This window comes from Hermetia illucens, chromosome 1 (genome assembly GCF_905115235.1).
Source record: "Hermetia illucens chromosome 1, iHerIll2.2.curated.20191125, whole genome shotgun sequence".
Taxonomy (NCBI): domain Eukaryota; kingdom Metazoa; phylum Arthropoda; class Insecta; order Diptera; family Stratiomyidae; genus Hermetia; species Hermetia illucens.
Genome location: NC_051849.1, coordinates 77,059,704 through 77,083,956, shown reverse-complemented (window position 1 = coordinate 77,083,956; position 24,253 = coordinate 77,059,704). Strand labels below are relative to the sequence as shown.

The following is a 24,253-nucleotide window of genomic DNA, read 5'->3' as shown; positions in this document are numbered from 1 at the left end:
CTTTTCATTATGTGACCTCACGTTGCGCGCCATTTTTATTAACCAAGACTATAATCACTTTCAGAATTTGCTACAGCACATACAAAAATGGCAGAGGTTTCACAGTAGCTATACAGGGCAAGGTGGGATTTAAGCTAGTATGATTTTTTTTTTGCGGGGCGAATTTGCTCCGGCTCACTTCTCAGCGGGCCAACATTTTCAAGCTCAATGTTGGGTGAACCTATCAAATTCTGGTTTATTACAGAATGACAGTGGATCTTACCCAGTGTGAAAAGTAATGGCTTTCGTCCGTGATAGAATTAAATTATTCATTGTAGCAATACTAATATACTAATTGAACCTTAGTTTATTCTTCTCCAAGGGATATAGTTTTAACACCAGCTGCTCGGCCATAGGATGGAAGCGAAGCTCCCTAATGCTATCGATCGATCCTCACGAATGGCTTGGATTTGCCATATTAAAATTAAATTCTTTTCGAAAATCACGCTAAGATTGACCTCAATACCAACACTACAAGTTTCACAACATATCAGTTGGTATTTATCTTGTAGACCATATTTAATTTTATTCTTACCTGGAAATGAATGCATTTTGTGAAGGTAATGTGCATGCGATACGCCGTACTTCAAATAGCTAAGTATGCAAGATACTACGCCTATACTATGATCACCGCCCCTCCTTGATTCAACTTGGCGTAGGTCTCTTTCACTTATGACAAACATGATGTACATGATGAAGTCATCAAGCAATTTGGTGGGGTTTCCTGTTTAACGAATTGGGGACTGTTTCAGGTTAGCGAAAACTGTCAACTGCCATCGTCACTTATGGCTTTTACCAGCTAATGTTATATACTGATCTGGGTATTTTAGCAATTTTAGTTCACGATTTCAACCGGGGCCCCTCCAGTTCGTGGAACTTTATAGTCCCTCTTATGCCTGAGGTATATTTTCACTCGAACTTTACTGTCAAAGATTCAGTAGGATCGATGCAACAATAGAGCCCTAAAATATCGAAATTCATATAGCACTCATCCAAAACTAATCGAACTTTTCCATTTGAAAGAAAAAGGGTTACTTGATTGGTGCAGTCGGCGGAGTGTCATTGGCAACGCTCTAGTTCTCTTATACTTTTCCTTGACACGTCTGAATGTTGTCAGCGGGAATTTCGTAGAAAATATCTATTTTTAACGTCATCCATCTACTTCGTGGATGCTCAGTTTTCCTGAGGATTTATTGCCTCATATGTGAAAGGAAGTCGATGACATGGTAGCTGTTGGAATCGCGCAGACTATTCAGTTGAGTGATGGTATCATGGATGGAAAGTAGCTTTAATTACAGGGAAAATACTCGGAATTTTGCTTTCGTGGTTGTCTGTATAGTAAGCATATGCATTTTCACATATTTTACCTGGATTGTTTGTGTTATCCCGAAAATAGAATGGAAAATTTCAAGTGAAAGTGAAAGAACGTTAAATAAACTTACAAAAGTTCTTTCAGTTCAAATGTTTTATCTTTATATCGTTCGTAGTGTACATTAGGCCGGGAAGCTAACAAAAAATTATCCACTCACACAAAAGCATAAACTTCTTATTAATTGCTGTAATAAATGTATGTATACAATGCTGATATCTTTCCCTGTAATCCAAATCAGAATTGACAAGCGCTCCAAAAGTTCACCCAGATTACGAACCGTGTTGAAATATCAAAATCGAATTAAAATCTTCACACATGCTTTGTGAAAAGATATGCGTGGTGAAAGAGAATCTAATGAAATTCTGCCATAATTCTGCATAATTTGCACCTGAGCACATCAAAACGACCGGCTAACTTCATACCTGGGCCCATGTAATTGGATTCCTCTCAAAGTACGTCAACAATTAAGCTGTGCCGTATCAAATAGAGGGTTAAGGGGGTGCTGCAGTGGGAGCGTCCGAAAAAGTAGAAAGTTCCGTAAACTTCCAATGGTGACGAAGAATTTTCTAATGTGTGAGTTATGTACATTGAGAATATCGAAAAATTTACCTTGCTTGCTTCCATATTTTAAGATACAAACACAACAAGAACTAATATGCACTGGCCATTTGAATAAACTCTTTTCAAATTAGATTTCAGTACAAATGACGGGCTTAAAAGTGATTCAGCTAAATGGGTCTTATTCAAACTTTATGTTCCAAACATATATCAGCTGTACAGATAGAAATCACCTACAAACATCCATATCTGGGTCCCACTAATCAGGAAATGTTTATTCGAAAAAAGATTAAGAGGGAAATCGGTGAAATTATTGGATAACACTCCAATAACCTAAGCACAACAAACAGAAATTACATCCGATATAGGTAACATATTGATATTTGGTTTAATGAAAAAATAGTGACAGTGGAAAAAAATCATTGAGTGGAACAAGAACCAGAAAATTACACATGACTTGTTAACATGGTTGGGGGCTATTTTTTTCGTGGCTGTAAATGATAGTTAAAACTGTACAGACCGCACTATCACTGCAACATGGGCTTCGAACGCACCATATCTGTTGACCTAATCAATGACGGCAATGAGGGCTGTGATGGAGATGTCTATCTGCGCCAATTAAAAGCCAATTTAGTCAACACCACCTATTTTTTGTATGTTTTTCGAATGATTTGCTTTTCAGTCAATTCTAGTAACAGATGGGATTGCAGTATGCAAAAAAATGTGAACAATTGGGTCTATGACAATCGTTTGCTAAGTGGTATTTTATTATATTTGCTTAATAGAGTCTGAGACAGTGTTTGATTTGGTGCTAACAAATGTGACCTAATTAAGCTGGCTACCAATGAGAAGATAATAACTGGAAATGTATACGCTTTTTTCTATGAGATAGTTAAGATAGACTGATGCAAGGAAAATTTTGTGATAGTTGAGTTGTTTTCTTGGACTTAGATTGCATATCGAAATTGAAATAGACACTGAAAATTTTTTGCTGACGTGTGTTAGTCAACAAAGGAGTGTTGCGTTTTTTTTATTTCTATTTTCCTTCCGTGAATTTTCCCGGTTCCCCACAGGTTCATCCTGGAATAGCGTTTTAATGACGCTAGCCATTTATGGAGTTTTTTTGGATCGCCACTATTGTAGTTTCTACCGCGATCTTTACTCTTAATCTCAATTTAACCACGGGGCTGTGTGTCCACATTCATGACGCTCTTCAACTTACTTCCTTCTTCTATGAAGCATATACAACGGAACATCACGTGCTTCTGAGCCTCGAATGCAACGGTTCACTAAAAAAAGTTCGGAGAATCATCTGATACAAAGCGTTGCAAATCTATAACTCCACAGTGGCTTAAAGAATTCTGCTAGCAAGCAAATTTTCTTCTTCATGCTGTCGCTCAATCTTCTTCTTACTCATCCCATCCCCCCATACCACCAGTTTACCTGATAATCGACTTCGAAGTGGAAGTGCGCGAAATATCACCTTAGCAGCATTTTTTGAAAAAGTGGTAGTACAATGTAATATCACAAGCATCACTTTTCATAACTGTAACCGGTAGTCGATAGTACCAAATATTACTTACCACTTACCATTTATGGTAATCATAGCGTGAAATATAGCAAAGCGTCAAATAAGTATCAGTGAACCTTTGATTCAAAAGAAGAAAAAAAACAAAAGATCGCATGTAAGATATTCGATATTAAGTATAATATTTTCACACGCAGAATAGGAAATCATGATTTTTGCAAACAGGTGTTATTTGACTTAAAAGTTATCTTTGCTTGACATAATTAAAATAATGTCTATGATGCACAAAGTCGAAATCAACTTTTCAAACCAAAATCAGTTAAAAAAAAGGTTCGCAAGAGTAGTCGGCACTCGATAGTCGGTACTAAGGAATATTACGTGTTTAGACCAATGCCATATATACATCAACTTACAGCCGACATTCATTCCACACCATAACATCACAAAACAATTACTTAATATTTGCATTCCTCATATTCACATGCACGAAATGCGAAGCTAGTCATAAGAACAGGCAATCATAATGACAAGCAATATTCGCCTGTGCACCGGCTCGACACTTGTGCTGCCAAGAGTGATAATGTTAGGTGATGTTCTGAAATGTGATATCACCTTGCATAATATTACCTATCACGGAAGTGATATCACCATCATTTCTTTAACGCGGTGATGTTTAGTAATGCGCTGGTATTTAGTAATGCAGTGATGTTAACTAATGCGGTGATGATTGGTAATGGGGTGATGTTGTAATTTTGAGTTGCATTCGGTGATGGTAATGAAATATTATACTTTAAGGCAATATTACTGTTGTGATATTACATACATCATCTATTTATCTCCACTACGAAACACTCTATAGTTAACGGCCCGGATATGAAAAAACTGTCTTTACTGCAATAAATTGAGAGCACAGTTTCTGCGCTTTCCTTGGTCAGTCAGTATTGTGATTTTAACTATAATTTAATGGCATTTGATTTCTTTTGCGTTTAGCTTCACGGTCTCAGTGTACTCCTGGATTACAACCACCCCCAGGTGATCTGGAGAACTGATCACCGTTTCCTGTTCTACTATACAAAAACCAACCATTCCATCAAGCATCACATTTATACTGTGTGAAACTCCACTATGAGGATACACTCCTTAGGCCTCTTTTCGCGCCAAAAAAGCATCGAAAGGATCGATTTTGATAAGTCTAGCTAAAAATATATAACAGTTGGTCTGAAAAGCTCGTAGACTCTTCAATATAGTTACCTTCGAGGGCGATACAACGATTATAGAGGTCATACAATTTTTCGATAACTTTTTTATAGTATGATTTTTCTTTGGCCCTAAAATAGCCCTCAGTTGCGGCGATTACCTCTTTATTGGCACTAAATTTCGTTTCAGTGAGCATTCTCTTGAGGTCTGAGAACAGGGAAAAGTCCCTGGGGCCGGATCTGGAGAATATGGTGGATGCGAAAGTCGATTCATGCAATTTTGATCATCGTTTTCATTGATTTGTGACACGGTACATTATATTGATGAAAGAGCAGTTTCTTTTTCTTCAAATGGGGCCGTTTTTCCGCGATTTCATCCTTCTAACGCTCCAGTAACGCTATGTAATAGTCATTGTTGATGGTTTTTGCGTTCGCAAGATAGTCGATGAATATTATACCATGCGTATCCCAGAATACTAATGTCATAGCCTTGCCAGCTGGCTGTTGCGTCTTTGCACGCTTTGGAGTCAGTTCACCACGTGCAGTTCACTTACATGACGGTCGTTTTGATTCTGATGAGAAATAATGGAGACAAGTTTCGTCCATTGTCACATATCGACGCATAAATTCCAGTCTTTTTATTGAGGAAGAGTTTCACTACTCCAAATCGTCAACTGATTGTTGTTTTTGGTCGATTGTGAGCTTGCGCGGCACCCACTTTGAACAGAGCTTTCGCATACCCAAGCATTCATGTATGATATGTCCAACACTTCCGTTTGATATCTGTAAAGCCTCAGCTATTTCCATCAACTTCACTGCGGTCATCCAAAATAATTTTGTGGACTTCTTTGATATTTTCGTCGATAACTGCCTCTTTGGAGCATCTATTGCGTGCATCGTCCTCGGTGTACATTTCGCCTCGTTTAAACTTGGCAAACCACTTCTCAACGGTTGATTTTCCTAATGTAAAGTCCGAATAATGTTTATCCAGGCAAGCTAACAGTATTTTTTTTCACCAAAAAGCAATTTAGCAATTCATTAATACAAGAAATTCCTTTTTATCAATTTTCTTCAAACACAAGTTGGGCGGGAAACACTCCTTCCTCCACTCACTCACTCTCAACCAGAATAACAACTCATCGGAGGATGATTTACTCAAATAATTTGTCGTGAAACTAGGGTAATTGTCTAAGCTATCCAGGGTGGAAACAATGAAGCAACTTGAGTCTATTGCTTACATATCCTTCTTCGTTGAAAATCTGGGAGTAACGTCTACGCGTCCAGAATTTCCTGCTACCTGCATCTAGTTGTCTCACTTTCTGACTTCATTCGCCGGTTACTGGCAAAAGTTCCAGTGGAAACAATTTTCAGAGTAAGTCGACGACTAGCTCATCTGGTACAGAAAATGATTCACGGTAAGGAAAACCTGTAACAAAGGAAAACCCAATCCCTCAGTTCTGTTAACGATAGAGAAGGGGTGGTTGTGACACATTATGCGGACTAAAGCGGTATGGATATCGATTCTAAGATGGATCGCTATCAAACGCTTTGAATGTAGTCAAATACCTTGGGAGAGAGGAACGGACGTTGGATTCTTTCAGTAAACTTAAACATCAACCCTAAAGAAGTAACAGCAAGCAGCAATCCTGCTACCAACTAAGGGAGCGTACCACAAGTACCGCTTGGAGGTAGGGTCTTCTAATTATTGCTACCTCCCGAAGTGACCGGAAAATGTTCGAAAATTTGTACTTTGTGGCGGGAGTATTTGGTTTATACTGGACTATAATTTCAAAAGCGACTGCCCGAAGATCGAGCATGAATGTCCAAGCACAAGTAAGATCCCTTTTCCGCCATTAACACTGCAGGTTCTTCTTCAGTTTGGCTCGACTTTGCGATAAGTAATGCTTCCAATTCTTTATTTTCCAACTTTATAGGCTGTCCAAGACGTCCTTTATCTTTCGTTTTGAAATCACCACTATTAAACCGCGGGACGTACCATAAACTTCGAAGAGTAAAGGATGACTTTCAGTTGCATTTTTCTTTATTTTGCAAATGTATTTCACCACATCAGAATTAGCCAGTGCTACTGGCATTGCAATTGCTGGTTTCGATTCGGGCTTGGAGAAAACTGACCTTTCTTTTGTTAAGGCATCCAAGATTGCATTTCCCTCTACGTTTGAGTGACTAGGTACGCAGAGTAATTTCTTCGTATTGAATCTAGATTCAAAAGAATTCAAATGGATGATTTTTGTGGAAAGCAACGGACAGCTCGTGGTTAACTGGCTTGACTAAGCCATGTTATCTGAGTATTTTGTTGTGGTATGATGTTATTAACTTTAGTATCGCAATCTTGAATAAGAATAAGAAATTTCCTGAAAATAGGACCTTTCGAAGATTTCCTTATAAGCGAAGCTTTGATCGTTAATCTTTGCTGAATGGGGCACGGAACTTTTTCGCGAGGATAACGTTACGTGGAAATAACTAGACTTTACAGTTTTTCTAAACATTCAAACAAAAACTGGAAGCTTGTCATAATAACAGTCAACTCGAAAAATTTATAGTGCCTCATTTTCCATCACTCCTTTTTCAGTTACGTGTTGAGAAATACGAAACTTAATAGAGTATTTGTTTGTTATTGGAAATAAACTTTTGACCCGAATTACGATTATCTATAATACTATGGTAGGTGGGAGTAGATGGATTCCTTCTTCAATCCAAAGAACTAATGTCGCCATTTCATATTTTCAAATCTTTCGTTAGTCCTTTGCTGACACATAGCTATTTTTGTTCTGGTTTCGTCTGACACGGGTTGAATTCGTTGATAGTAAGCTTCATAAGTTGCAACCCAGAATTTTTTCGGGGTCTAGGGATTTTATTTTTAGTAGAAAAAGACTTCCAGCCCCACAAGCTTTAGTGGCAGTTCATTCAAAGACATTCATTGCAATCCATAGGAAGAAGGCTCCCAAACAACGCTATACTCAATTTTCTTTCCAACATAACCGACCAACGAGGTTATTGGAGCAAAAACAACAAAAAAAATATTTATTAAACACTGACGCGACGTTATTAACATCGTTCGACAACAATGAACAAAATTCTCTGTCAGCCTCTGATAATATCTGGAAGGCATAGTAATTGATCCACTCCAATCGGCATTAGCATATTTGAAATTCTTCCAGTGAAATCGATAGGGATTAGATGGATCTGTGTCAATTTTCGAAAATCCATCTTTTGTATCGCCTACGTTTCGGCACCCGTTCAATGAGTATTGTCTGGTAAAAATTGATTGGCAATGACTGCGAATATGCAAACTCGAGTACCTTCCAATGCGTAAGAAAGTGGAGCAGCAATTTGGCTCAATCTTATCGCTCAGTAATGCGAAACTTGATCAGGGTAGCAGTCGTGGAGCCCAGATACAGAGGCGATTGAGATTGAGAATAATAATAAGACTCTATTACGGCTTAATCTCCCTGATCCGCCAGAGTTGCAGTATTTCGCTTTCAGCCATTATCAAACTATGTATTGGCGTCCGTGAAGTTTAAAACGCTGTTTACATCGTTGCTCATTCAAGAGGTTGTTGCTCTCCATGATATTTTGAACTAGTTTTGATGGCTAAGCGTTTTCTTTTATATTAATCTTTCGACGAAGCCTGGAGCTGCCATTTTTACGTGTTTGACTTGAATACGCACAACAAATACTCCCCAAGAGGCGATTTGAGGAACTTGAACCCTCCCTGCGAAGAGTTCGAAGGAAGTTTCGGCATTGTCCTAACAACTGCCTATTACTATTGTGTTGAATATTTCATGGTTCTACGCGACGCTTTTCCGGGACTTACTACAACATTTCACGGCAACACTCCCTATGACTTTGCATTTGGATTCACGTAAAGAACACAATGAAATCTTTTAAGTAACTTTCGGAGAACCAACAGAACACGCGCCATCGTAGGTGGAGGTAGGTTTTACTAGTTAAGTTTCCAAAGTGCCATACTGCAGATAAGACTTCCTACCGGGTGGAGGCAAATGCCAGCGTACACGATTATGGCGGATCCTGATTAGAGGATTAGGAAAACTCAAGACATAGCATAGACAATGCACGGTGTGGCACGCCACGGTACGTTAAACAGGTGAGATAGTTAATACGGCGGATATATGTACGTGTCGACTTTCGAAACATTTCCACACCATTCGTGCCCAGGGGGATATTCAAAACGAACGCACATCCTACAGTCAGTTCACCTTAGCATACGTAATTACACACGGTGTACACGTACCTGTGTACATACGCCCGCCGTAACTAGTCTCTTGCTAGTCATATTCCTCAAGTACTTATTCTGTTGTCTTACCGAACTCATGTGTGCCATATGGCTGAGGTCTATTCATATTACATCTTTGCATCCGTAATTAATCGTATTTATGTAAATAATCCTCCCGAAATTCATTATTTCGAGCTTAAGTAACAACAGAACCCAAAGCAACAAATAAACAGAAATAGAATAGAGCCCAAGTTAAAAATAATGATAATTATTTGAGCGAGTTGACGTGGGCTCGAAAATTCCATGCTCAGTTTCCTACGTAGGCATAAGGCCCCGACCAGGTCTAGATGTCTCCTCCTATGACATGCTGAGATGTCGAGGTAAGTCATTCTTTACAAATGGAGTATGTACACACTTGCGGCGTTGTTTCCCAGGTATTCACTTGAAATCTATGGAGCTTTTCTTGTTTTTCATATTCAAATTTCTGTTCTTGATGGGAAAGCAAATAAGCGGTTCAAAGGGTTTAGATAAAAAAGAACATGTTGCGATGGAAATGACGCGAAGGTAGCAAGATTAAAATACGAAATATTTTCCGAACAAATTGAAATCGGTATAAAGGGAAAAATGTCTTTGATGATTTCTTTCAAAAAGACATTTTTGCAAACGGCAAAATTCAAAAAATTTCCAAGAGAATTTCCATTTCTGGAAATTTTATGTAACTCCTTAATTTAGCTTTGATGGTGATGGCTTTTATTAAATTTACTACTTTCATTTTGAACAAGTTTCCAAATTCTTTACTGATCAACAATGTCACTTAGAAAGAGTTCCCTTTGAACAATGGTGTCATACACATGGCAGGTAGCTTTGAAATACGCAGATCTATTAACGTTTCAAATTCACTAAGAGCGTGAGAAATACTTTTTTCTACTGGACCACCGGCCAAGATAACATTCGAAGCACCTTGCTGGTGAAATGTTGATACTAAATACTTATTATGTTCACCTTAAATTCAAAAAGAACAGGCAAAAAAAAGCCGGAAAAACTCCAACTTTGGGACAATTTCACTCCTCTTAACCCCTTATTTCGATTTTCCACAACGCAGCAGAGTACGCAGTAGTCTGCTGGCGGTTTTCTGATATATCTCGTAAGTTTTATTGCCAATTAATGACGGCGAACATAGTTTTGAACTTCTAACTTGCACACAATCTGAATTCCAGGTAAATACCTCCAACGATTTCAATGACTCGTTTAACTACTTGAATTATTAATAAGACCTATCAACAAATTGATAAACTTTTATATAAAGCTCAATTGAATTCAAACTGAAATCAAATAATTTCAATGAAAACTTTATTCAGTTTAATAATTCATTCTTGTTTTCCTTTCAGGTAAGTTTCGTGGCTGCTAGTGCATTTCAAAACAAAATGAATTTTTTTTAAGTATTACGAACATGAAGAGAAGAAGAATAAGGTATTAATACAAAATATTCTTTATCAAGAACTGAAATTGGTTTATTATCTGTCCGTCTGTTTATCTATTTTGTTTTTGTTTTTAAAATCATTTTTATTTTTAAGAAATAGGTAACAATAGTATATAGATTGGAAAAATGAACAATAAAAAACAATCTTTTAAAATAACAAAAATAACTTAAATCTAATGGCCACTGTGGGCTCTCAAAGTTTTCGAATAACAATTTACAGACAGAAAGAACAGTAAGAAATAAAAATCTAATTTTACAATAAGTTGTCGGGAAACGGTCAAAAACCCGACAGAATTCACTTGGCCTTAGTGGCAAATAAAGAAATATAAAAGTAATAATAAATATTTGATCGCTTCAAAAAATACTTTTAACTTAAATTATTGTTCTTAAAACTATCATAATTATATATTTTATATTACATATTTTTTCTTTTTTTTTACAATAACATCCATACAAAAAAAAAACAAAGAATAATAACATATGTATTTATAAGTTACAGCTGGAGACAAAATCAGCACCCGTTCAATATGTACATATTTACAAAGCCCCACCAAGAAACAAATGGCAGAACTGAGCACGGCCACCGCTAACCGGCATCCCGCAGCCACCAGTACCAAGATTTCTCTTTTTCATCCCGCTTAATATCAATTGCTCTCGCTCTGGAGTATCTCCGGTCGAATCCCGGAGCCCCCACTGTCAAATTCGGGGGGTATCTGTTTATCTATTTGTCTATCTTTTTGTACGGGTGGAGATGTAAATCTTACAAAGACGCCCCTACGCCAAGTTGCAGCAGTGTGTGGACTTTTGACCCACTAAAATCATCCCCACTTTTTCCTTCTTCCTTCCCCGCGGGATCGCTGTAAAGCATTATTTCGCGGGATGATCTGCGCTTGAGACGACCAGTTTGCCTCCGACTTCAGCATTTTCCCGACGATGTTCTGCGGACTTATGTTTATTTTCAGTCTTTCAGGCTCTCTTAACAAAATCGTGGATAGTAAAACATGACATGCCCGAAGTCCTCCGGGTAGAACCATATTCAGGGGAAAATGGTGAATCATTCAACCTAAATTGATCCTGACAGGAATTGAGTCAAATGGTAGTTAGTCTCGGGCTTCTCAATACAGGAAATCAGATTATGCGTCCAGCGAGTCTTCTCACCGTTATCGCCACTTTTCCTGCGACTCCCGCGTTCCTGCCATTCAATATTCCGTATCCTTTTTAGGGAGATTCATTCTCCTTTTCTCCTATAGACAGCGTACTTCACTTGCCAAAATGTCCATCGGGGTCATTCCCGCAATGACACACGCTGCCTCGTCTGACATTGTTCTGAAGGCTCTGTACGTTCTTAATGGCATTAAGCGGTATGCAACGTTTGCCCTCCTCCGATTGTTCTCGCATGCTGGTTCTTCCTCTCAGATCGGTGCCGCGTAAAACAGGGTAGATTGAACCACTCCGGCCACGGGTAATTTGCGGCTGTATCTTGGACCTCAAATGTTAAACAACGTTACACTGGTATTTACTACTTTTTCACAGGTATAGTCCAGGTGTCCCTTGAAATTGAGCTTTGCATCAATCATCACCACCAGGTATTTGATAACCGGCTTTGAAGGGATGATGAGAATACTAATCCCTTTTCCTACAGTTCCTAATCGAGACTCTCCGTTTTGTGTTCCGCAAGGAAAATTTCGTTTGCATACACTTTAATATGTTCAGGTTGTTTCGCGACGACAACCACGGCTAAATCATCCGCAAAACTGATTATCGTAACCACCTTTGGCACGGGAATGACAAGGCCCACCTTATATATCACATTCCACAGAAAAGGACCCAATACTGAGCCCTATGATACTCTGGTTGTGCTGGTGTCCTTTCCAAGAGGCAGCTTTTGAGGAGCTTAGTCAAACAACTAGGAACACCCGTTTTAGCCAGTGAGCTTTTTATGCATTCCGAGCTGACTGAATTGAATGCATTTTTGACGTCCAGCATCACCACGGCACAACAGATACTAGATAGCATCGCGTCCCGAGCCAGCTTCAAAACTACGTCTACGCCGTCGATCGTTGAATGAGCTTGACGAAAACTAAACTGTCGCTCTGATAGGCTATCCCTATATTCTATGATAGGGAGAAATCTATTGTAGGTAACCCCTTTCGAGCATGTTTCCTACCGGGTCGATAAGGCAAGTCGGACGGCATGATGATGGATGTCCTGGTTGCTTATTGGGCTTCGGGAGAAAAACTAGTTTTTGTCACTTCCACCGATTGGGGAAAATCTGTCCATCAAGCATGCCTTAAATACGCTGCTAAACTAGTCGGGTCTGCTCTTAACAGCAAGTTTAAGGGCTCTATTCGGAATATCATTCAAACCAGGCGCTTTATTTTCACCGATTCTCCGGCAAATCTGCGCAAATTCTTCCTCGGTTACAGCAGATATGGGAAGGACATCCAACGCTTGCTTATATTTTTTTAGCTCCTCTCTGTGCAGGGGGAAGAGTGCCATCATTTTATCATGAAGAAGATGCGAGCACTTCAGGTTTTGTGTCCGCCCTCTTATCATTTTCCTAACAACCCTGTACGCTGCTCCCTAGGGGTTTTGGTCTGCCTCCGCGCAGAGTTTCTTGAAGCATTCTTGCTTGCTGGTCCGCTTGCGTATACTTCTCATTTCTCGTCGAATTTTGGATTGTTGGGAGATTTTCTTTGCTTGAGGCATATATCCCGCAACGCTTGTTGGTGAGGATTCGCTGCCTCGGCATGGCAACATCTGAAGCTGTCCTATCGGCATCATAGGCTCCCAATAGCATCTCTGTGAATACATCCTCTCCAAAGGTTTTTACGGACCAACCCTGAAATGTTAGATATCGCCTTCTGTTTGTAGTTAAGTCTAAAATTAATAGACCATTAGCTTAATCCCAACTACAATTTTATTTTATTATGTATATATATATTTCGGGAGCAACTTACTCACTTATATCGTGATAAGCCGCTATACTTTCTCAAGGCGGACGGGGAACAGATTGTCTGTGAGAGTAACATAGGTCTCGCGCTGCCTCGCAATGGTTGAGGTTGGTTTTTATCAAACTCATTTCCTCATTGAATTCAAGACTCATCTGAATACTGGGCATCTGTTGCTGCCTGTGACGTGCCAACGCCCTTTTTAAGGTTTTGTGTACACACAAAACCTAATTAAAATCGTTGTACTATCTGCTTATCTGTCCGTCACACGCATTTTTCTCGGAGATGGTTGTAGCGCTTGGCACCAAATTTGGTAGAAAGGTGGAAACTGTGAACGCTCACGCATATAGTGGGCTATATCCTTTTACGTCCAATTCAAGGGGAGGTCCCCATACATGCAAAAGGAGGGTGTAAATTTTTTTCATCAAATATCATCATGTGGGGTATCAAATTAAAGGTCAGTAATTTCGAAGCCGCTCTTAGTTTTGACATTTGTTGGAAAGGTAGGGAGTACGGGGAGTTGAAAGTGATCATTTCTTTAGCGAACCCATTCTCAGAAACTACCAAATCGAAAAATCTGAAAAAAAATCAAGAGGCTGCCACTATGTAGCCTAGGCTCCGAAATACCCTCCATACCGATACCTGTTCAAATAAAGTTCATGATAGTACATTATTATAATTTTTAGTAATTGACAGGAAAACCCCCTTAAGTTCACCTTAGAATCACGAAATTGCAGCAATATAGGCTACAGCATAGAGCAAGATCCTGCGAAATTTGGTAAAAAATTGTCGCTTTTGTGCAAATTTAAGGCTATGAATATTAACATCACTTGATGAAAGTGGATATTTTCACATAATAACAACCGGTATCCGGTCTAGGCCTGCCTTAATAAGGAACCCCAAACATCCCGGTTTTGCGCCGAGGTCCACCAATTCGATATCCCTAAAAGCTGTCTGGCATCCTGACCTACGCCATCGCTCCATCTTAGGCAGGGTCTGCCTCGTCTTCTTTTTCTACTATACATATTGCCCTTATAGACTTTCCGGATGGGATCATCTCCATCCTTACGGATTAAGTGACCCGCCCACCGTAACCTATTGAGCCGGATTTTATCCACAACCGGACGGTCATGGTATCGCTCATAGATTTCGTCATTGTGTAGACTACGGAATCGTCCATCCTTATGTAGGGGGCCAAAAATTCTTCTGAGGATTCTTCTCTCGAACGCGGCCAAGAGTGCGCAATTTTCCTTACTAAGAACCCAAGTTTCCGAGGAATACATGAGGACTTTTGAGATCATTGTCTTGTACAGTAAGAGCTTTAACCCTATGGTGAGACGTTTCGAGCGGAACAGTCTTTGTAAGCTGAAATAGACTCTGTTGGCTGCCAACAACCGTGTGCGGATTTCATCATCGTACCTGTTATCGGTTGTGATTTTCTACCCTAGATAGGAGAAATTGTCAACGGTCTCAAAGTTGTATTCCTATCCTTATTCTTCTTCGTGTTTGATCAGTGCGGTTTGATGTTGTTGATTGATTCGTCTTCGGTGCTGACATTGCCACCATATATTTTGTCATGCCTTCATTGATGTGCAGCCTCAGATCTCGCGTCGATCGTCGCCTGCTCGGTCTGGGTAGCAGTTTGTACGTCTCGGGTGGTTCTTCCCATGATGTCGGTATCGTCAGCATAGGCCAGTAGTTGGGTGGACTTGAAGAGGATCGTACCTCTTGCATTTACCTCAACATCACGGATAACTTTCTCGAGGGCCAGGTTAAAGAGGAGGCATGACAGCGCATCCCCTTGTCGTAGATCGTTGTTGATGTCATGACATGGTCTTCAGAGTGATCCTGCTGCTTTTACCTGGCCTCGCACATTGGTCAGGGTCAGCCTAGTCAGTCTTATTAATTTCGTCGGGATATCGAATTCTCTCATGGCCATGTACAGTTTTACCCTGGCTATGCTATCATAGGCAGCTTTAAAGTCGATGAACAGATGGTGCAACTGTTGTCCATATTCCAACGGTTTTTCCATCGCTTGCCGCACAGAGAAAATCTGACCTGTTGCTGATTTGCCTGGAGTGAAGCCTCTTTGGTATGGGCCAATGATGTTCTGGGCGTATGGGGCTATCCAGCAAGATAGCGGAGAATATCTTATAGATGGTACTCAGCAACGTGATACCTCTATAATTGCTGCACTGTGTGATATCTCCCTTTTTATGTATGAGACAGATAATGCCTCGTTGCCAATCGTCAGGCATTGATTCGCTGTCCCATACCTTGAGCACAAGTCGATGAACCACTTGGTGTATCTGGTCGCCTCCATATTTAAACAATTCGGCTGTAATTCCATCGGCTCCTGGCGACTTATGATTTTTTAGCCAATGAATTGCACGGACTGTTTCTCCTAAACTTGGTGGTGGCAGTATTTGTCCGTCGTCTTCAGTTGGCGGGACCTCCAACTCGCCGGGGTTCTGATTGTTCAGTAGCTCATCAAAGTACTCAACCCATCGCTCCAATATGCCTATTCTGTCGGAAATCAATCATTACTTTGGCGGACTTTCTCTTTTCCGGTAAGAGGCCTTTTTGCCTTCTACGAAGATCCAAAAAAAATCGTTGACCGTCGTCCTTCTTTAGTCTTTTTTTCAAGTCTACCGCCCTTTGGATTTTAGGGACGTCACTTGTGCCGCCTGAGTGATGCTTTCTTTTCATCGATGAATTTTCATCATCCTTGGCACTGTTGTGCAGAACATGAATGGATTGACACTGACCAGATGGCCTGGTTCACATTGTGTTTGTCCTTTATGAATTCGGACAACTCTATTATTTCCCCTCCGTGCAGGGCGGACGAAGATGCGTCCGTATTCAGATACTGTCTCCCTGGTTAGTGCACTTCCGCATTGATTAGCTTTCCGGGAGCTTCCCTGATTTCCATCCTTCTGCATCATTGGCTTCGGGGAGATCGCAAAAGCGTCGAGCTTCTCCTAAATCTATCAGGCAGTAGTTCCTGCGCGAGGCCCCGACAAGGTATAGTCACCTCACTATGAGCTGACGGTTGTCCAGTCTGTGAAGCATCTTTCCGCGCCTTTGGTACAGGGGTTCTCGGAAGTGGTGTACTCCTTTTAAACACTTTTTTCGCCGTTACTTTTAGTATTAGATGCAACGGTGACCAAGTGACGACTTTCCAACCGAAAAGTCCGAAAAAAAGTCACGAAGCTCTCTCTACGCGGTGTCCAGGTCTGAAAATACTTTCCGTATCGACATCTACTCAAATTAAGTTAGTAATAGTATGTTATTATGTTTTTGGAAAATTTACTAGTTCATCCTTGAGTTATGAAAAATTCTAGTCATTTAGACTATGGAATGGACCATAATATCCCCAAGTTTTATTAAAGTCGTACTATTGCTCATAATGTTACAGTAACTCAAAGTTACCTTTTCCGTATAAATTTACTACAACCCAAAGTACTAAATATTAATATTACAATAAAGTTAGCAGTTTTATATATACATTACGGGCTATGTACAAATAGGATAGCTCTGGACTCAAATATGAGAAACAAACAAAGCCTTTCATACCTGAAGCGCCGAGACTCCTCTTTCCGATTTGTTTGATTATTTCGCATGCGAATGCCCTATGTACCTTCTCAGCATTTGTTCTAAGGGTGAGCAAATTGTTGCTGCGAAGCTTTTTTTAAATGACCTACAACACATTTTCAATAGATCATATAAGCTAGGAAGTCTTTTACGTTTACTTCAGGAGCCAATCTGGTCCGCCTTTTAGATATTTTCCAATTAACGCTACCACCTCCATGGCCAATGAAATAAGTCACGCTTTCTATGCAGGAAATATTTGCGGTTGCTTTCCCATTCACAAGTTATCAAGTGAATGACGCAAATCCCGAACATCGTTGAATAGACTATTCACTTGGTTCCAACCAAGTTTTGAAAATGGTAAGCGAAAAATAATCAATTGAGAGGACACTGAATTTTCATCAACTGTTTTCCTTACAAATATCCTCTAAATGTTAACCTTTCTAAATTGAAGTTTGATTTAATATTACAGGTGAGAGCTAATGGGTGGACTTCGGGCAAGTCAATCACCTCCTTACAGATACATATTAACGTATTATTTCCTAGCCTCTCATCCTAAATTTTCCGTCTTCTTCTCATGCTTATATTGAACTTAATTACATCAATATTTCATATGCACAAACTATGTAAATTATCAGCCTTCTCGGCTGAATAATTTTGCCCTTTCCTTGTTTCGTACCCTCCATGCCAGCAGCGTAAACATTTCCCCGGGAAAATTTGTTGAATCATCATTTCCACCTGAAATCAACAATCCGCCCACGTTCACGACGTAGCCTGCACCCATCAACCACCATTCACACTATTCAACCTGAAACCCATCAAACTTGACAGCCTAGATAGTATCTCTTCGTGACCTGTGCATTTACCGGTCTTATCAAATCTTCTCACTATCTAATAGTTCTATCGTAGTACGGACGATACCGGGTAAAACCTGTCTAACTGTCCGAGTAATACGTCACCGTCAACATGGGGGATCCACGCCTCATTCTTGTAATAGACTACAATAATCATCAATGGAGGAAACGAAGCGAGTCCCTTTGTCTGTCCATTAATGTTAAATAAGGTTAATTTTAGTGAAAGGGTGTGGGTATTTTGACGTGGAATAAACGGTCCTGGATTTGGGTGAAAGGGTTTTCAACACTGCGATTCTCTGTACTTTAAACAGGCTTTTCGCCATTTGCTTTGCTAATTAGCTTGAAATAAAATGCCCTATTTCGAAAGGTGTGGTGACTCCGATTTCACAGAGTGCATTGTACCGAAAGCCGACTAATGGTGGAGACATTTTAATTACCCGTGGTATATGGACGGAATCTGGTTCCTAAAATATCGCGATGATGTCGGCGGCCCCGATGGCGATGTGGCTAAAATTGAAAATCTTAGGTGCATGGAAAGAGATAGTATGGAAAAGCGCCTATAAATAAACCAACTTCAATTGCGGCCGCAAGCTCATGTACAATAAACTGCAAGTTCGTCGAAACGCTTGTCGACATTGACGTCGACATCCATCGTTTCTAGTGGAATTATTTAGCTCTGCATGTTATTGCTAACAAAACCAAACCACGACAAGCCATAGCAACTACACATATGGCAAGGTGTATAGACGACGTTTATAAGTTTCCAGGAGAACACCAGACAAACATCTATAGCCACTCGACTGATAGTCATGCAACTATGCAACCGCACCATATCCATAGAAGGCTTCCAGCTTGTATTCTGTAGCATGCTTGAGTATAGAATATCCTGGCCCTTCTTCGTCGTGACTACACACCCATGAGTGCATGTGTAATGACAACGTTTTGTTTCAACTAATTATGAAAGCTTATATGCCCTTTCAGCAGTTCCTCGATTTTATAATCGCAATTTGTTCTAATTCTATACTATCTACATATGCCCAGGAAAATTACATGCTATTTACCTTCCGGGACAAGGGCTTAGAATATGGAATATGTGATTTTTTGTTCGACATCTCGCAAATACCTCTAAGTATTTTCACACAGTTTCGCAGACGGATTCAACTTCTAAGGCCACGAGAAATTCCAAAACTTTCATAAATTCAAATGTTTATTTTGACTAAGCTAAAGATATTATCACGTTATTGGATTGGATGAACACTTTAGATAAGAAACAGACAGACGGACAGTCATTGAATTGATTTTAATAAGATTTTGCTTTCTGCCATGTTTGTTTCCATTCACACCCTTTATTCCTAGTCTAGGTTTTCTTTGTTACTCTTGTTCGGATCTGATTGTAAGTACCATCCCCTGAACAGCATATTCTAGATAATCTCTCCCATCGCAGCGAGAGTAATCCACCATCTCTCAGTGTACTAATTTTATCACAACTAAATGCGCCGTTCGCAAATTCTGTAATCGAAGGAGATTCCTCTAACCGAATCCCATTTCATATGCGTGCATGGTTTGCAATTACCGTGTACAGCCAACCTCGGCCAGGGTAAACTACATAGGCGCACATAAAGTTGAGCCATATCAGCCGACTATCCCCATCATTATCCGATCCTTTCATTTGCATATTTGAGCAAAAACATTAGCTTTTAGTTCAGCAGAACACGACACGTACTTGAATATTGTACTCTGTGTACTTTCCATTTCCCAGGAACTGCCTGGCGACCATCTGAGAGGCTATGACGAGTCATTCGGAAGGAATTAAAGAGCGCTAGGTTACGAGCGCATCTTGGGAACTCTATCACGGGCAATTAAGTGACTAAGTTGATTCCGACTTGTTGATGAGAACTGGATTTTGACGACACGATACCACGGAGGCTAGCTCGAGAGGAAGTCTCCGTGTTGCAAGGTGTGTGCTTTCCTCCGTCCATTCAAATTATTAGACGGCAGAACACGTTCCGCTGGCCTCGACTGCATAGACCCTAATTAGCATGCTTCAATCGTTGAGTAATTACATCGATACTCCAGGAGAATTTTTAATTGATGTTGTGACCAGCGAATACTTAATAAATGGCGGTTGAGGCGCTCGTTTATTGTGGCTTTTCTGAAGACTTTTGCGTACATTTTGGATATCCGACAGGTGAAGGGTGTTAAAAATGCAAAACTTGATTTAAGTGTGGTTTTGTTTGGAAAGTTTGAGTAGAGATAAAAATACACATGAGAGACAATTCCGGTTAACAGCGCTTTCTATTTTCTAAAATTAGTCTACATGCACAATTAAAATATTGTATACTTTCTGAAATCGGTGATTGTTTTCCTTCAAAATAGTCCTAGTGATCGGTTTTTGGATAGTTTGTCAATTTTCGTCCTTGTTTTAGAAAATGGTCGCGAACAAGCAGTTGAAACATTCGCAATATGTGTAAAGACCAAATGGGATTTCGATGGTCATCCTGAGTGGCCAGGGACAACCAAAAGAGGAAAGCTATCCCAAAAACCTAAAAAGGGGGCGAAATTTATCGTGAAGCTCCGCCTACAAGTATTCAAACTCTGTCGAAGTGCTCTGTTGACACGTGCTTGCAGGCCTCTGTACTAGCCAGGCTCGGGAGTCTTCCAATCCCCCCGTGTAATTGTACAAAAATTCACGTGTCCTTTCCGATGCGTGCGCCTGAACCGGGCCCTGAAAAATAAACCTAGAGAAGGATTCGTACGGGACTACCAAATGACCAATAGCTAAAACTGAAAAGTCAAAATCGACCGCGCGCGTGGAGCCATTAACTCCTCATTCGGGTACGGCGACCAAAAGGGAGTAGGGAGGATCACATCCTCGATCGATGTTCCCCCTGAATCAGATATATGATGATGATGAGGTTCCCTCCATACCGTGGCAGTACTTACATATTACAGACGTATATACAGGATGCGGTAGCATAACTTCCTTGTTTAAAATGCGCGCCACTCAGTTAGTTGATGTTATAGCGGACCGCTAGTGGTCTTGTTCAAGTGGGGATACTGTAAAGTTTTGTCCCGACATGGTTCAGTCGCTATCATGCGTTGGAATAGTGAGGAGCGTGCCTTTGCCGTTGAGGTTTACTTTTCAAGCGGATGTTCGGTTATTGCAACACCGCGTGCATTTCGGAATCGCTTTAATTTAGCCCCGTTGGCTCCTGTCCCAGACCGCAAATCAATTTCAACTACATTCAGACAAACTGCAAGTGCGACAAAAGGAAGAACTGGAGTCCCTCGGCCCGTTAGATCACCTGAGAACATTGAAGCAGTGAGAGCGTCAATGTTGCGATCGCCACAGCGTTCTGCGCGCAAACACGCATCTGCCCTTGGACTATCCGATCGTTCTGTGAGAAGAATTCTTTGTGATGATCTTCATTTTCATCCCTATAAGATGGCGATAGTGCAGGAACTTTCAGAACGTGACTTCAATTCTCGGATGAACGCGTGTGAGCTTCTTCTTGATGTCGTTCTCGAGGGTGCTATTGTTTTTTTTAGCGATGAAGCCCATTTTCATTTGTGTGGGTCGTGAAAGGATTTGTGTGTTTCTTTTATAAAAAAATTTTAGGGCACATTTGTCCAATTAGTGCTTAGCACCTAAAGTGCATGCGGGTAATAGTGACACTCAAAGCCTTGAACTGGTGCAGAAGCAACAACTTTGACCTATTATAATTTTGTTCGTAATAGTGCAATTTCTACCAAACTTGGTATGATCATCCTCTATATTATTGCCTACATTGTTGCTTTCGTGGTTCTAGGATGAACTTAAGGGGGTTTTGTAGCCAATTACTAAAAATTATAGTAACATACAATTATTAACTTAATCTGAACGGATATCAGTATAGAGGGTATTTCGGAGTCTAAACTGATTTTTTTCAGATTTTTGGTTTAGATAGATTCTGAGAATGGGTTGGTGAAATGATAATTCTCGACCACCCGCATTCTCACCTTTTCAGCAAATATCAAAACTTAAACCGGGTTCGGAAAGTACTAACCGAGACCTTTAATTTGATATCCTACATGACTATATCTGGCGAAAAAGATGTACACCCCTTCTGCATGTATGCGGAATTCAACGTAGAAGGATATAACTCACCGTTCCCACCTTTCCACCAAAATTGGTGTCAATCAATATAACCGTCTCCAAGAAAAATGCGTGTGACAGACAGTATCGATTTCAATGAAGTTTCGTTTTTCACAAAATTTTAAAAATGGAGAACTAAAATAAGATAATAAGCAAATAAAAAAAAAAAAATAATAGAAGTCGGGAAACCGGAAGCTCGACGTTTCAAATACGAAGAGTTTTGTTGATCTTTCTCGGCACACGATATTTTCATTTACACATAGCTCGTAGCGTATATACCTTGAACGTACCGAATATTCAATTCGATGTGGTACTGACATTATCATATCTGTACCAGGTTGACCCAAAAGAGGCAATTTTATCCTACTACTTTATTAATAACAATAGGAATTTCGCCAAACTCCCCAGTGTGCTGCTCTATATCAACGCCTATATTAGCCCTAAGGGGGGTTCGCAGTAAATTTTCCAATTTTTTTTTCAACAAAACCCTCAAATGTGGAAAAAACTAAAAGAAACAGTCCTTTTCTTTGAGAACTCTGAGGGTTTGGCTCATACCACAAATAACAAAATCATTCCATGTATGAATCAGCAAATATTCAAAACCAAGAAAAACCAGAAGAACTTTCAAAAAAAGAAAGATATTTGTGCTCGAGTTCTTGTCTCCGAAAAATATAAGATTATATGGAATAGCCGGAGTAAACAGCCATAAACAGATTTTCTTTGTACTTATCAGGGTTACAAACAGTGGGACATTCAATTGTTTTTGATGGAGTGTGGATCACACACGGCAGCGAAAGACGGAAGGCTATCCTGATTCGCGACTTCTTTCACACAAATTCACTTCTCTCCTCAAAAGCTCCAGTTCCACCATCCGTCCTCCTTAAGTGACAGCTTTCCACCTCAAACAAAAGTGATCTCCCGTGTTGAGTTCAGCTAAACAATGCCCAACCTCATCAACCGGTCCGGGTCCCGGGTCAAATTCGCAACCCGTCTTACTACAATCCATTCGCCCCAGCAGAGCAAAACGTTACGCTCACATCCAATAACACATTTTTTAAAATAAATGAAATTAATCATTTAAAATATTGTATTATATGTTAGATATAAATGAATGTCGGAATCGGAATTAGGAAATTAATAGGAGTATATTGAAAAAGCTACGAGGTGTTAAAACAGGAGAAAAAGAGAAAATATTGCATATTATTAAGTGCACTCTCTTATTATCCTGGGAAAAGGGGAATGATATTTGAAGATGTTGCAAGGCCGCGGACATTACATGTGTTCTGCGGTTTGTGTAGTCCGTTGTTTATCCGGCTTACATAGAATCCACGCGTTGCATGAACTTTCTTCGACAAATATCCTAGTCCAGCCGGGTAGTCATTCTAGCCACGTTCAACATCTACGCTCATTACACGTATGATAAATTCTAAGTCTACAAAGTAGGGAGTCAATTCTTGTTGTTCTTGGTATCTTAGGGAAATTGTAAGAACTACGAATATACAATTTTTATTTAACAGTTATCCGCCACCGGTGGGGAAAAGGGCATCCTTATTTCGTCCCTTAGTTTACTTCCATCGTATTATCAGCGATCATCTAGTTTCTGCCTGTTTCTTAGAACATAGTCCTTCTAAAAATGTTTAAATCTTCGGCAAATTATTCGACCTTTTTCCATCAATCTCCGCACAGAAACTGCAGACAGTGTCCGCAGATATGCCTTGCTTCCTCAGGTGATAGTTTAGTCGACAATGACGAGTGAGTATTGGCGGTATGATCGGGAGGCTGTTCTTAGTGAAGTTTAAACAATTCTTTGAAGCTAAGGCTAAACAACCTGGACTGCTCCGTTCCTGGTAGGCTCGCCCAGTGTAGTTCCTCTCCATTTTTTGCCATTCCACAGGAGGGTTTTGGTCCGTCTGAAGGCATCCTTACTCTGTCCTCGGTCAGCTCGTTCGCCGTCTCATTGCCTTCTAATTCAACATGGCCTAGAATCTAGAATATCCAGATTTTATTGTTTCAACCGATCGTGGTCAGCCTCTCAAGGCATCCGCCTACAACTTTGGAGTTAACCTGGTTGGACCTAAATGCCTTAATAGCTGCTTGGTTGGTGTTGGTCCTTTGAAGGTTGAACGAAGCACAACTGTCCACTTTGCCCTGTTACTCCAATCTGTATTAAACTCCTTATCGACATAAAACCTCGTTGTTATGGTATCAATCTTCCTTCGATGTAGGCAGCTCCCCACCTCACTGATGATCCCGGTCATTCTGGGGAATGCCTGCATCTGTGTGTGAAGATAGAG

The 24,253-nt window shown here is 40.2% G+C and overlaps 1 protein-coding gene across 7 annotated transcripts in view; it reads left to right on the top strand.

Annotated features, from left to right (window-relative positions):
• Positions 1 to 24,253, top strand: part of LOC119658370 (roundabout homolog 2) — a 278,873-nt gene that overhangs the window by 114,119 nt on the left and 140,501 nt on the right. The window lies entirely within an intron of this gene.